The sequence below is a fragment of the Sylvia atricapilla genome, chromosome 3, assembly GCF_009819655.1.
Source record: "Sylvia atricapilla isolate bSylAtr1 chromosome 3, bSylAtr1.pri, whole genome shotgun sequence".
Classification (NCBI taxonomy): Eukaryota; Metazoa; Chordata; class Aves; order Passeriformes; family Sylviidae; genus Sylvia; species Sylvia atricapilla.
In genome coordinates, this window is record NC_089142.1 from 102,508,547 (window position 1) to 102,521,893 (window position 13,347).

The 13,347-nt window shown below is 42.2% G+C and overlaps 1 protein-coding gene and 1 long non-coding RNA gene across 2 annotated transcripts in view; one reads left to right on the top strand and one right to left on the bottom strand.

Annotated features, from left to right (window-relative positions):
• The window catches only part of WDPCP (WD repeat containing planar cell polarity effector), a 103,612-nt gene that overhangs the window by 16,010 nt on the left and 74,255 nt on the right, over positions 1–13,347 (bottom strand). The window lies entirely within an intron of this gene.
• LOC136358500 (uncharacterized) lies at positions 3,594–7,439 on the top strand. The gene is made up of 2 exons (XR_010743126.1): positions 3,594–3,650; positions 7,320–7,439. It is a non-coding gene; the product is annotated as an uncharacterized lncRNA (long non-coding RNA).

Here is a 13,347-nt window from a genome sequence, read left to right on the forward strand (position 1 = left end):
GTAATTAATTTTTCCTTTCTCTTTTTTTTCCTTTTTCCACTTACTCAGCAACATCTAAGGCCTACATAACTTACTTTCACCAATATATGATGTCCCTGACTTCTCCTGAGCCACCACTCCTGAGGCTGACCCAGCTCCAAGGAGCAGTGACATTTCAGAACATAAAACCCTGAGAGATGCTGAAAGAGGAGTGTGGGTATTGAGAAAAGAAAAGAAACAATTTAGAATTGGGTCAACTTTTTCTTGCTCTTTTTCCATCACATTACTGATCTTGTCCCTGCTGAGAGCCAGCACTGAGTAACTCCCAGTCCTCACATCAACCACTTCAGTGTAACTCATTTCTGTGTTCCTGGGGGCACCCAGCAGCTTTTTAACGTGGAGTGGGCTAAAATTCAGATGTATAGTGTCCTTGTGTGCCACACTTCTAATATATGAATGCTATGAGCAATTAATTATAGCACAGCCAGTGACTGATATTTTGTGCTGTGGATGTAGCACAGCTACACCTTGTCAAATAATGCTACTGGATCCATGGGAACCTCAGGGAAAACAAGAGCAGTCTGTCACCTGCAAGCACAAAACCAGGGGGAGAGCAGCCTTCTTACCCACAGGAGTGCAAACAGATTTCTCTGCACTTTCATATCTAAAATAAATATCTGGAACTGACCTCAAGTTATGAACATTGAACCTATTGTGGTCTGGGGATACAGCTGCAGTGTGGAGCAGCAGATGCCAGGAGTGGTTCAAAGCCACAAAACCATCAGATAAGAGCTACAGAGTAAAGAAATAAATATTTTTGTTGTGGGACGTGGACTCTGCTCCCTGTGAGATGTGCTAAAGCAGGGAAAACAAATGCACAAGGAACACTGTTTAAACAACACTGCCCTTCCCAAACTAGAGGCAACACATCCCACTTTTAATTAGTAAGGGAAGGCTTTTGGCAACAATGCCACAGAGCTGGGAGAGGCTGGTGGTCCTCACACCTAGACAAGGGCTCTGGCTGTGGTTTGGTGCTTGACAGAGACCTGGCTTTGTGCTAGCACTGGACACACCATAAGTGTCACCTCAGATTTTGTATTTAGGCAAGATATTACTTTGCCTTATTGCATGATAAACTCTTGCTGTTTAAATTCTAAGCTACTATTTGCTTAACAGGTCAAGATCTGGGGATTTCAACCTGAGTTTGAATTTCCAAACCTTTGAGAGTTGCTGTTGTGCTAATGTTGTGGTTTCATCATTAAAGTAATTTATCAGATGCAATAATACGAATATTTTGTGCTAAAAATGAATGAATGATTCAATAATATGAATAGTATTTAGAGGCGATAATATGAATCTTTTGTGCTAAAAATATTTTTAAAAATCCCAGTTGTCATGATCAATATTGGGTTAGTGCTGTGTACACCCAACCACACAATGACACAATGCATATCCTACATTCCCAAAATTCGGTGGTAATTGCTGTTGCTCCATCTCATACCTGTCTGAAAGAGCCAAATATCTTTCTTTACAAGTCCGCTGAAAGTTCTCCTATGCTGTAATGAGCAGGATGCTCTCTAGGTAATGCATGCAGGTGATGAGATATCACACCTTGCCTGCTCACCCATCTGTCATTATTTAACAGTATCTATTCTCCTTTGAATCTGTGTCTGCAAATCAGAAGCTGTTTCCATTCTCCAGGATCCTGCCCAGGACTTGCAGGGATAAAAATGCATTTCCAAACGTGCAAATCCGTGGTAAAATGAAAATCTCCTTTTAATATTGTTTGCGAAATTGACAGCTCTACTTAACAGCAGCCATTAAATTATTTACAAAGTAGCAGCTGCTCTTGTGGCAGCCTTTTTTTTAGGGGCGTGAAAAATAAACTAGTTGATAAGTGAGAGATAAGGCATTTGACTTCCTCTTTGTGTGCCTGGCATGGTGCTCAGAGCCAATTCTGCACAATCTGATGTTTACAGAGCAATCCTCGTGTACCACCTCCTTAGGCAACAGGGACACAAGGAGCCTTTAAAACGCTGAAGCAAGCATTTAATCAGAACTCTTCATGCTGATCTCTGAAAAAAAATTCAATAAGTTCAAAAAATGTAACTCCTTCTAAAGATAAAATTTTTTTTTCTTCTTCTATTTTTTTTTTTTTTTCGTTCAGGAATTGCAAATGTATCCCAATGGAGTCCCGGTGAACCACACAGACTTCAGCCACATTGCTGTTTTACTAAAAAACAAAAGAGGTAAAATAGCTTTTTTTCCAAGAGAAACAAATTAAGGGCCTCAAGAACTACAAATAGTTAAATCAAGTGAGTGCTGTAAAACACTAGTTTACTAACAATTACACTTTTTTTTTTTCGTTTAGGCATTTAAACAAATGCTTTTATTTTTTTTTTAGTTGAATAGCTAATTCTATGTAAATAAGGTCATATCTCCTCTTATTATGCAATAACTTAATTTTTAAAATCAAAGTGGTTATTTTTACCTGTTGAATTTGTGCTCTCATTATTTTATAAGGTTTTGGGGATTTTTATTTTAAAGGCAATGAACTGCTGCAGAAGGCATGAGATTGAGCGTGATTTCACACATTATCAAGTTGTGGTAACTTAATTCTATCCCAGGTTTTCTCAAACTACATGAAGCTATTTTTAAAGCCACTGCATCAAATTCTTCTGGTATCAAAATCAGTGGGAACTTCCCTTGCTGATTTGAGCGTGGTCAGCTCTTTTTTCTGTCTACAATTTTTCTCCCAAAAACATCTTTCTAAATAAACATATTCTAATAAAATAATTTAGTTTCAACAAATTCCTGCGGGGAAACCACAGAGCTTTGTTTGTGAGTGTGGAAAAAATGTAATTCTAAACTTCTTTGCTTCTTCTGGGTTCGTTTTCCATGGATTTTTATTTTTAGATTATTTTTGTGTTGCTTTGTTAATTCCCAAGGCTGACATGTTTGCATTTGACAAATACAAATTGGTCAAAATATTGGTCTTGTAGTACTTCTAAAACTCATGAAGAACAGCTGTTACCACTTAGAGAGCTGAATAAGATTATTCCTGAAATTAAATCTGAATATCTCCCAGCTCTGTTGTTGAACAATGTGATGCCTGAGAAGATAAAGCACTTCAATCACTTCCTAGTAGAATCAATCCTTAAAAGCAGCATAACATGCCATTATTTCACTACTTGGGCAGTTGGGGTATTAGCAGCAGCAAAACTGTTTTAGTGGGTGTGCCAGGGAATTTAAGAATTAATAGAAAAGTTGTGCGATAAAAGTAAAGAAGTAGCTAACATTTACAAACAACGGGTTTGGTTTTGTGTTTTTTTTTGTAGTGTAGACAGTTTTACTTAGCAGTTTTCTGCAGCTTGCTGTGAAACCTGGCTTCAAAACCTTCTGCAAATGGAAATGCCGAGTCTTTACCACCATTGGCTGAGATTTCCAGCTCCATTACTCATTTGCTCTGCTAAATTCACACGCAAAATTAAGCTAACCACTATACAGCCTGAATAGTTAATTTTATATCTCCCCGGAGCCTAAGGGATCAGGTTCCTTAGGAACTACCCCAGCAGTGCCAATATTAATTAATTAAAGGAAGAAGAAGCAGAAGAAAGAAGAAGAAGAAGAAGAAGAAGAAGAAGAAGAAGAAGAGGAAGAAGAAGAAGGAGGTGTGTGTCTTACAGGGTGATCCAGATGTGGTAGCACCAAGCTGTGGTGAGTCTCCAGCTGGAAGAGACTGAACGACCAAGGATTTGCTTCAATTGCAGCTTGTCTCACTTCAAAGGCTTGACAATAGAGATGCTGCACCTCTAGATGTTATCAACTTTCCCAGCCCGTGTGAAGTTTGCCAGGCAATGCTGGCAGTGGGAGAGCACTTCTCCTCTCCCCGAGGATCCCCATGAAGCAGCTGTAGTGCCAGGATGAGCAACTAGGGCTGCTACTGCTCAGCAACTCCAGCAGGCACTGGGGGGAGGATGGTCCTGGTGACCAGACAATGTTTTTGTTTGGTGAGTGATGCTTTAGGCACAGTCTTTATTTTTCTTTTTTGGTGTTTTTTTGAATTATTATTATTATTATTTTGGGATTTTTTTTCTTTTTTCCCCCTCTTTTAGGTGATTCTAGAAAGAGCTGCTCCAAAACAAATCTGTGAAGAAGCTGCTGGCCAGCAGAAGACATTCCCATTGTTTGGCGTGAAGGCTGCAGCAGTGGAAACATGGGCGCGCGTGCTCCCGAGCATCCCAGCAAAAGAAAAAAAATAAAAATAAAAAAAGCATTCAGGGGAAGATCTCATTATTCATAAGTGATGCTCCAGAGACTCCAGAGAGGCAAAAAGTGCCTCTGGCATTGCAAGCCCCAACCCACAACGGGCAGAGCCGGCGCTGCCGAACCTGCGTGTTCCTTCAGCTGCTCTCCGTGCATGGGGCACACCCTCAGCTTGGCACTTCCAGCTCAGGGACCCAGCTCCTCCACTCCTGCCTCCTGCCCTTCAGGCAATCCAGAGCAGGGAGAAGTGCTGGCCAGACCGGAGGCAGGTAGGCTCCAGGGAGGAGAAAACCCCATTCCAAGGGGTTAATTGAAAAGAGACAAATCTGCAAACACGAGATGCGGAACGGGAGCCTTGAACGAAGGAACGCGCTGCCAGCTGGAGGCTGGCCAAACTGATAAAAGCAGAAAAGAAATTGAGGGTTAAATGTTTTGGATGCTGAAGGCTTGGAGTTCAAAGAGGAGCTCAAGGAAACTCCCAGCCACTAAGTCCATACAAAGAGGCTCTAGGCAAACACAAGCCTTCTGCCGGACAGCTTTATCCTAAACAATTTCCAGAAGGCAGTGGTTCAAATGAATGCTGAAGGGATCTCTTCCAGCATCTGGCAGCTCTTTTACAAGGAAAGATGATGCCCACAGGTGAGCTATGGCTGAGGGGCAAAAGGAGTTGCTTTCCACAGAGAAATGAGAAGTGCACCTGCCCACATTGCATTGGAAGAACAATGTGTAATTGTGGAGGTATTTTCATTGCTTGGTGGAAAAGGCAGAAGGGAGCCGGTCCTGCAGGCCATGAGGTGAGGGCAAGGCTGGAGGTCACTCTGCCCTCCCAGGAGCACCAGCTCCTGTCCACATCAGGAGTGGAGTGCTGATGGCAACCCATTTTCCACCAGTTACATAAAGACTGAAGGATTGAAATAGAAATTTTTTCCTAAATCCCAGGGCTGAAACATCTCGGATTTTTTTTTTTTTAAATTTTCAAAAAACATCTGGTTTAGGTCTGAATGTGCTACTCTTTTCTCTGTGGTGGATTTGGAGCAGGAAAGCCACTTTCTTCCACTGGATCAGGAAGCTGGACTCAAAACAGAGGATGGGACAACTGGAGATGTGTTTCTCTGATAGAACACTCTCTGTGCCCCTTTGCTCATGGTTTGGTGACAAGGGCCCTGCGTTTCCCATATTGTCCCTCCTCTCTGCAACCAGCCCCCTTTGCACCTCAGAAAGCCTTTTTAAAAAAAAAATCAGATTGTATTTATGGATGGGAAAGTAGTATCCACACTTTTTGAGCAGGTGCATAACTACGCCACAGCATTGGAGCAAGGCTAGAGTTCAAGAGTTAGGTAATTGTATCTCTCTCAAAAAGGAATTGCCTCAGACCAGTTAATTTGTCAAGATAACGAATTGCAGCAATTCCCCTCATTTGGAGCTGGGCCACTAACACTGATCTGAACTGTATTTAAACTCTTGATGACAGAGACTGAAAAAGATATTGCAATACTGGAGGTACAGGTTCCTAAAGCAAAACTGCATGTACAGCTGGGGCTGAGAGGCAGCAAGGGCATGCGAGTACACATCCTGCATATCCCTTAGATATGAAGAAATTCCCTGGGGCACCAACTCTGGTGCCTGGGCAGGCAGAGTTCATCTTGAATCTCTGGGAGTGATTGAGGTCCTAAAAGGATACTGTAGTAGCCACCAAGTCTCAGTTTCTGCAGTAGGTGAAAACAAAAGGAGAATTTTTAGCTCCCCCATTTCAAATAAAGAAAAGTAGCCCCAAAAATACTCCCTTGAAGTTATTTTATTGCTGGTAGGAGCAATAAGATGGCCTTTGAAGGCCTGATACTGATTCCCATGGCATTGCTTTCTGTCATCTATATCAAGTATGGTTGCTGCCATATCTTTCTTTTCTGTGCCACAGCAGGCATGAACAAGTTTGGAGGAGAAGAAAAGCAGAAGGGAGCTCCAGTGAAAATGCAGGCTTAGGCCAGTGACTGTCCTATTCCTGATGAAAGTGAAGCAGACAGCATCAGGTAAAATAAAATGATGTGTGTTCTCGTGCCAGATCTTCTCCTCTGGCTGCCAGGCATTCCTTCCTCCACAGGAGAGACAAGGACCAGAATAAATCCTGTACGTTGACTCAGGGGAACTGAAAGGAATCTCTGACTCCTGCCTCGCACTGGCATGCCCTCTCCAAGAAAACAATGGATTGAAAACAAAATTGGCTGTTAACTCTGGGACTTTTTCTGTGCCTTAAAAAGCATCAACATGAGAAATTAGACAGACAGATTATTTCAGAATATTTCTGCTCAATGGCCTACTTGGGAATGAATTTACTTTCTTTTTTTAATGTTATTCAGCATAACCATTCTCTACCTGTAAGTGCACTTAATTTAGAAAAGCAAAGTGGCTTTTATTTTGGAATAAGTGCATCCACAGGCAGAGTTCTTTCCAAACAGCTAATCTGGTCATTGCCACATGTAAACAATTTATGTAAACATAAATTGATGAGGATGGTAAAGAACTCAGGCAGGTATGGCCTGGGACTCCTTACTCAATTTGCAAGCACTTACTTAGACCTATCATCCTCAGGGCTATTATGGTGATCAACAGACCTTACAGAGAGCTGGGCTCAATTTAAACAACACAGTCAAATGTTTGAAAAAGAAATGAGCTTTCGAAAACCGCTGCCCCCCCTCCCCAAGTTCCAAGTCTATTTTACTTCGGTTGATCCTCACTTTTAAATATCTGTCAAGTGGTAATCTAGGATTTCATAGATCTCAGAATTGCTGATTGCCCATAGGGTTGGGTCTAAGGCTGGTGGAGGTGAAGTGTGTGCAGCCTCTTCCAGAGCAGTGAGTGGCTGGTGAAGGTTGACTTTACATGGCCTGCAGCTGCTCTCTTGGCTTTGGCTAAAGCCAAAGAAAGAAAATGTGCAGGACTGCAAAGAGAGGCTTAAATGCTAAGGTAGAAAATCGTGGGAAGATCTTTGTGAGGAACATCTTTTCATCTTTGTGCATCGTGTTGGGTGCTCATCTCTCTTTCATCCCAAGAAGAAGAAAAAGAAGAATAAGAATAAGAATAAGAATAAGAATAAGAAGAAGAAGAAGAAGAAGAAGAAGAAGAAGAAGAAGAAGAAGAAGAAGAAGAAGAAGAAGAAGAAGAAGAAGAAAAATAAGAAGAACAAGGAGGAGGAGGAGGAGGAGGAGGAGGAGGAGGAGAAGGAGGAGAAGGAGAATTATTCTTCTCTTACTGCTGCTCAAGTGCTCCTGGGAGGGAAAGGGCCACCTCAGACTGGAAAACTGGGCTAAGGCTGCTCTGTGTTTGCCATGGCTTAGTGCATGTGTCCACACGGCGTGGCAGCAGCCAGAGCTATGTGGGAGATGCAAAGTGACCTAGATCAGCATTCCAAATTCCTGCAGCCGTGCTACCTGTCCTGTGCAAGTGATGTGAAATAAATATCAGTCACGTTAGGGACTGACCTTGTTTTCTTGGAGAAACCCGTGTAAAAATGGATATAACAACACTCTTGACACTTACCTCACAGGATGTTGTGAAGCTTAATTAAATGTGTGCAAAAGCATTTGGAGATCCTTAGATGAAAGAAGTTTTTATAAATGCAAATTATAATAATTACGGCTAGTAACCACCATCAACTACTGAAACAATTAATTCAGGTTGCCACAGGCCATCACAACAACGTGTGCAAAGAGGAATCAGCCATTTAATGACATATAACTTGCGTGAGAACTCAAAGCCTTAAAAATACTGGCAACAAAGAGGAAAAAACCTGGACACTCAGGGCTGGCCTCTGAGGGTGCCATCGGTGGAAGTTTCCTCGATTGTTTCCATCACCTCCGTGTTTGCATTTGTGATTTGTCCCCAAAAAGAGCCCACTTCAGAGATTGCACTGCTGGGATCATTTTATGTCCCTACAATTTTGACATTTAGCATCACAAGGAAACTGAGAATGACTGCAAACACCTCGGCTCGCAAAAATTTGGAAATACATGAATATAACTTTGGTTTTGGTTAAATTCCCTTTACCCGGTTCTCCCCTCCCCACACACACACTCCCCCTACCCCGAATCCCCAGCCCAGCCCACTTGCAGCATCACAGAATGGACTTTGGCTACAGGGCATTATCCAGCTGACTTTCCAAGGGTGAAAACAAAAGCCAAGCAATCAAGATGTGTCTGGCCAAATACTTAAAGGCCCAGTGCACACATTTAGTTGACAACTGAAATCTGAACCATTTTGCTCAGCCTTTCTTGCTGCTTCAAAACTGTTTTGGGCTTAAACCAGCTAACACCTACAGGTGTTTAAATGCTCTCCCTTGTCATCAGAACATTCTCATCAGATATGGTCTGAGGATGCAGTCAGACTGGAAGAGATATCCAAAGACCCCACAGGTGAATCCCAAAGAGCAGTCTAGCCCACCTGTGGCCCTCAGGCTTATTTTGCTGGCCTTTAAAGATGAAAATTCAGAGAAGTAGGAGTTACTAAGCACCCAACTTACCAAAGCAATTAGGCTAAATGCACTGCAGCTAGAAATTTAAGCAATGCACCAAATTTAATTTGAGAATTCATGGATGTAAAACTGAAACCTTTAACATTTTAACCTCGCAGCAAATTAAATCAGCTTTCTGACCAAGTGAAAAATTCTATGCTATTGAAGTTTGAAAAGTGTGAAGCATATTTAAAGGAGCTTTTTTTTTTCTTTTTCTTTTTCTTTTCTTTTTCTTTTTCTTTTTCTTTTTCTTTTTCTTTTTCTTTTTCTTTTTCTTTTTCTTTTTCTTTTAATAAAGAAAAACTTGGGACCAGTTTGTTGCCTAATCCAAATAAAGAAAAAATGGGAATACTACCTGTTAATAAAACCCAAATTTAAAACAGCATTGCTTTCTAACTTCTGCCAGACTAATGTAGGAAGTTTCACAGAAAAAAAAAAAAAGTTACTCATGCTGGAAGGTTGTATGGATTAAACTTACTCTGATATGAACAAGCTTGATATGTACCAAAACTGAAAATTCTTACACTGTTTTTTTCTTCCATCACTTTAAAAGTACTGACTTTAGGATCCTAAGTTGGTAATGTCTCAGGTAAGGTTTCTCATTAAATGAGAGCCAAGTTTTTATGGGGTCTGCGTGTGTCTCTGCAAAGAAAATCAGCCACACTGATGCAATGCTGCTGAAAACAGGCTGCACAGCTGGTACCAACACGTTGTTTTAAACCTGCAAACCCTCAGACTTTATTGGGATGTGTGTACATGCAAACTCTGTGCTCACACACACACACACACACATATATATACACACATAGAGGATATGCATTAGAGTTTCCTGGAATCACAGAATATCCTGCTGTTCAACTCTCTTAATGACACTTTTACATTGCTCTGCTCAATGTCTCTTGGCTAAATCCTCTAATCTAAAGCAAAACTTGGATGCATTTGCTGAATGCACCTCAAGGCACTGGGACATAAAAGGAGTTGGAGCTCGAGCACGCCTTGTTTTACCCATCTCCAGGGCGCCCTGACCGACATTTTACAATTTACCAGGAAGGTGTGGCTGAAAAAGGCACCGAAGCAGATACAGGGCCAGGTCCTCCCTGATATTTGCATCCTGTCACTCACTTGCTGCAGTGCTTTGCTGCACAGACTTGCTGATAACCACCAGGGCATTCTGTGGTTGGGGTGCCCAAAGGCTTTAGGAGCTGATGTGACCTGTCAGCACCAAAAACCCCTGACTGATGGGTTGATACTTTTCTTTCCATCCCTTCCCACTAGAAGAGATTGATTTAGAGGAAAACAGCTTTGGAAAGGGGACACACTACACACCATGAAATTTTGTAGGAACAGTGGGTTTTTCATTCCCAAGCTGCTTCTTCCACTCTCTGGGAAGATCTTCACCTGATTGATATCCCCCAATTACAGAGTGGCAGGAATACCAGAGTGGTTTTTTTTCCTTTTAAAAGCCTCACAGAGGTAGTTTACACTATACACTGCCTCCTGCAAACACCAGTGCTTTTTCCTTGCCTATTTAAATAAACTGTGTCAGCAGGAGCAGGAGCTGTGGACACCACTTGGGAAGCTCAAAGCCCTGGAGGGAGCTGTGGGCAGTTCTTGGCATTGCTTGAGCTTCTGAAGGCAACCAAAGAGGAAAGTCCATGGGAAGGAATGTAAAAAACTTTCCCCTCGATGTCAGGGGAAAAAAAAGTTATCCTGTCTCCTGCTGGTATCTCCTCACCACCCCATTTCAACCCTTTCTGGCTCCTCTTTTCATTGAAGCAAACAGGAGTTTGGAGATTAGCTTCTGTCTCAAAACAGATGCTCACCTCTTTGGAAAAATAGAAATCTTTTTAAGGGAAGGTAATTAACCTACAATGCATTCTCTGATATCTGTTAAATGCAGCATTGCTTCTCAGCCACTCCTTTTATCACTTAATGTGCATTTTGTATCTGTGGAAAGCAATTAATGTTCAATGGGGGAAATTTGCCCTTACAAAGGAATCTTTCCACTTTCCTGCCCGGCAGCAGTGATCTTTTTCCTTCCTTCCATGTCACCAGCAGTCCTTCTCACAAAGATGATGTTTACTTCCACCTGGCCATTCCTGTGCCCTTGTAGTCCTTCCTTACAGCCTGACTCTGCTCCCTGTGCCTCTTCTCTGACTTCAGGTGGAAACCCTTCCTCATGGTTTCTGGCACGTTTTTGGACTGGTTTAGGCTGCAGCTGGAAACTCAGCCCATTGCAGGGAGGATCCTGCCACCAGGATATTTTCTGATCTGTGAAGAGTTGCTTGAAGCAACACCCTCTCTATAGGAACAGTGCTCAGAAGTCTTACAGCTCTTTCAGCTCTATTTGAGTCATGATTTTTCTTCAAAACCAGCAAAATTACCTTTGGGCTCACCTAAACCAGCCTGAGGCAGAGTGCCATGTGAGCAGCTTGTTCCTGGCCTTTGAGGTTCTTCTGCCTCCCCTGGGACCCCAATGGAGCAGGGGTACAAGCAGCCAGGGGTACAAGTGGCCAGTGCTGGGTTTTTTTAAACTGCCTGCCTAGCTGGCTTTTCATCTGCTCCCTTTGTACCACAAACAAGAAGAAGAACCTGATCTGAAAGCACATGTGAAAAGAAGGACGTCTTCAATTTATATTACTGAAATCAAAAGGGATGTGTTACACAGGAGGGGCTTTCAAGCCCCCCCAGCAGCTCTGATATAAAGATTTAATCACTGCTACTTAAAATAATACAAAGCAAAAGGATGGCAGGGAACTAGAGCAGAGGAGACAGCTTTCTAGGCAAGCTGAGTGGCATAAGCAGTGGGAGAACATCATCGTGGCAACTCTTAATATGAAAATGGTCAAGGATTACTTCACAGTCTTGCAATAGCAGATGGCTGGAGCCATTTAATCAGGCATCTTTTCTGTTCCTAAAGCCTATAATTATCTGTTATAAGGATAACATCAAACTGGCACAGAGACGTTTTCATTTCCCATCCCCAAACTGAACAGGGGCATGGCTACCAAATTTTGGAAGGCTTTGCTGTCATGAAGAGACCTGCAAGTGCCCAACTTGGGGAATTGTAGCAGAGATGGTACCTGAGGATTCTTGTCCTGGCTAGGATTACCCTGGGCTGTGCAGTGCCTGCTCAGGACTAACCACTCCTGTGTCACGGAGTTACTAGAAATCTAGAAGGAGGTAATAAAAGAAAAGCCAGCTTGCTCAGATGCTTATCACAGCAGCATGGTGCTACTCGAGATTTAATCTATCAGTATAAAGGAAAACAACACCAAATTTAAGCCGTGCTCGAGACCTGCTCCCTTTCAAAGCAGGAAAAGTGAAGGCAAAGCTGAATCTCAACAATCTTCTGGCACAACAGATTCCCTGATCCTGGTGAAGGCCAAGCTGGTTTAACCATCGTGTTGACCTGATCAAAATCTGATTAAAGGTGAAAACATTTGCATTTCCAAATGTAAGGCAAAAACCCGAGTATCCTACTAGTATTTCATGTGTTCTGAACACTGCTACTGGAGACTGTTTCATTAACTCATCTTCTTCTAAAAATACTTTCCTCTGCCAAACCCTAATTTTTTATTTTAAAAGGTTTAAAACTCCCATGCCACCAAAAACAGTTTGCTACATTTTGGGAAGTGCCTGAAGCTTTGTTTTAAAAAAAAATTCAACTTCTTAATATACGTCATGTATTTTGCTATTTCTACATCATTCCCACCAAAGAACAGGCACAATTTCTGACAAAAAAAAAAAAAAAAAAAAAAAGAAAGTCCTTTAAAACTAGTTTTTAAAAAAAATTCCTTTAAAACTACTTTTTAAGCTTTTTGTTCTTCTCTTTGGAATGAGTGGGCTTCAAGTTGTAATTTCTGATACAGCCTTTTAAACAACTTGTGAAGGACTGGTATATAAGCACCAATATCGTCAGGCTTCAACTCACACAAGTAATTTAACATTTGCACTGGGCAAAGCAGTTTACCTCCTGCTGACTGCAAATTACTGATAATATTGACTGTTTCTTTTTACCCCAAAATAGGGTGAGACCAGTGTGTGTGTGCAGAAACTCTTCTCCTGGTTTTGTAAATATTAACCTTCTTTGACAACCGCAGCGCCGGGAACCTGAGGCACACTGAATGAAATGCAAACAGGCTGATGTGTTAGTAAATAATTTCGATTAGATGACGGAAAAACACCCGGAAATAAAATGTTTATTGCCTTCTTGGGCCTCTCCTTGGTTTCACACTGTGTTTTCCCCGAGTGGGCGAGGAGAAGTTTAGGATGGGAGTGGGATCCCCGCACACCCCAGCGTGGCTTTTGTGTACAATGGTTGTTGTCACACTGACACCTAATGGCAAACACGAACCGGAGGATTACAGCTGATTTCCCAGGGGTGTGCTTTCACCCTGTGGGGCAAAAATTACAGGAAAACGAGCGAGTCTAGGAAAGGGAATTCACCTAGCTGGGTGGTGACAGCCAGGGGTCCTGCCATGGGATGGTGCTGAAAGGATGGGCAGCTTGCCACAGAGAGGTCACACAGTCCCCAAAAGGACAACCAAACCATCCAAAGCTAAAATGAGGAGGCCAGAGTCACCCAGTGGGTTGTA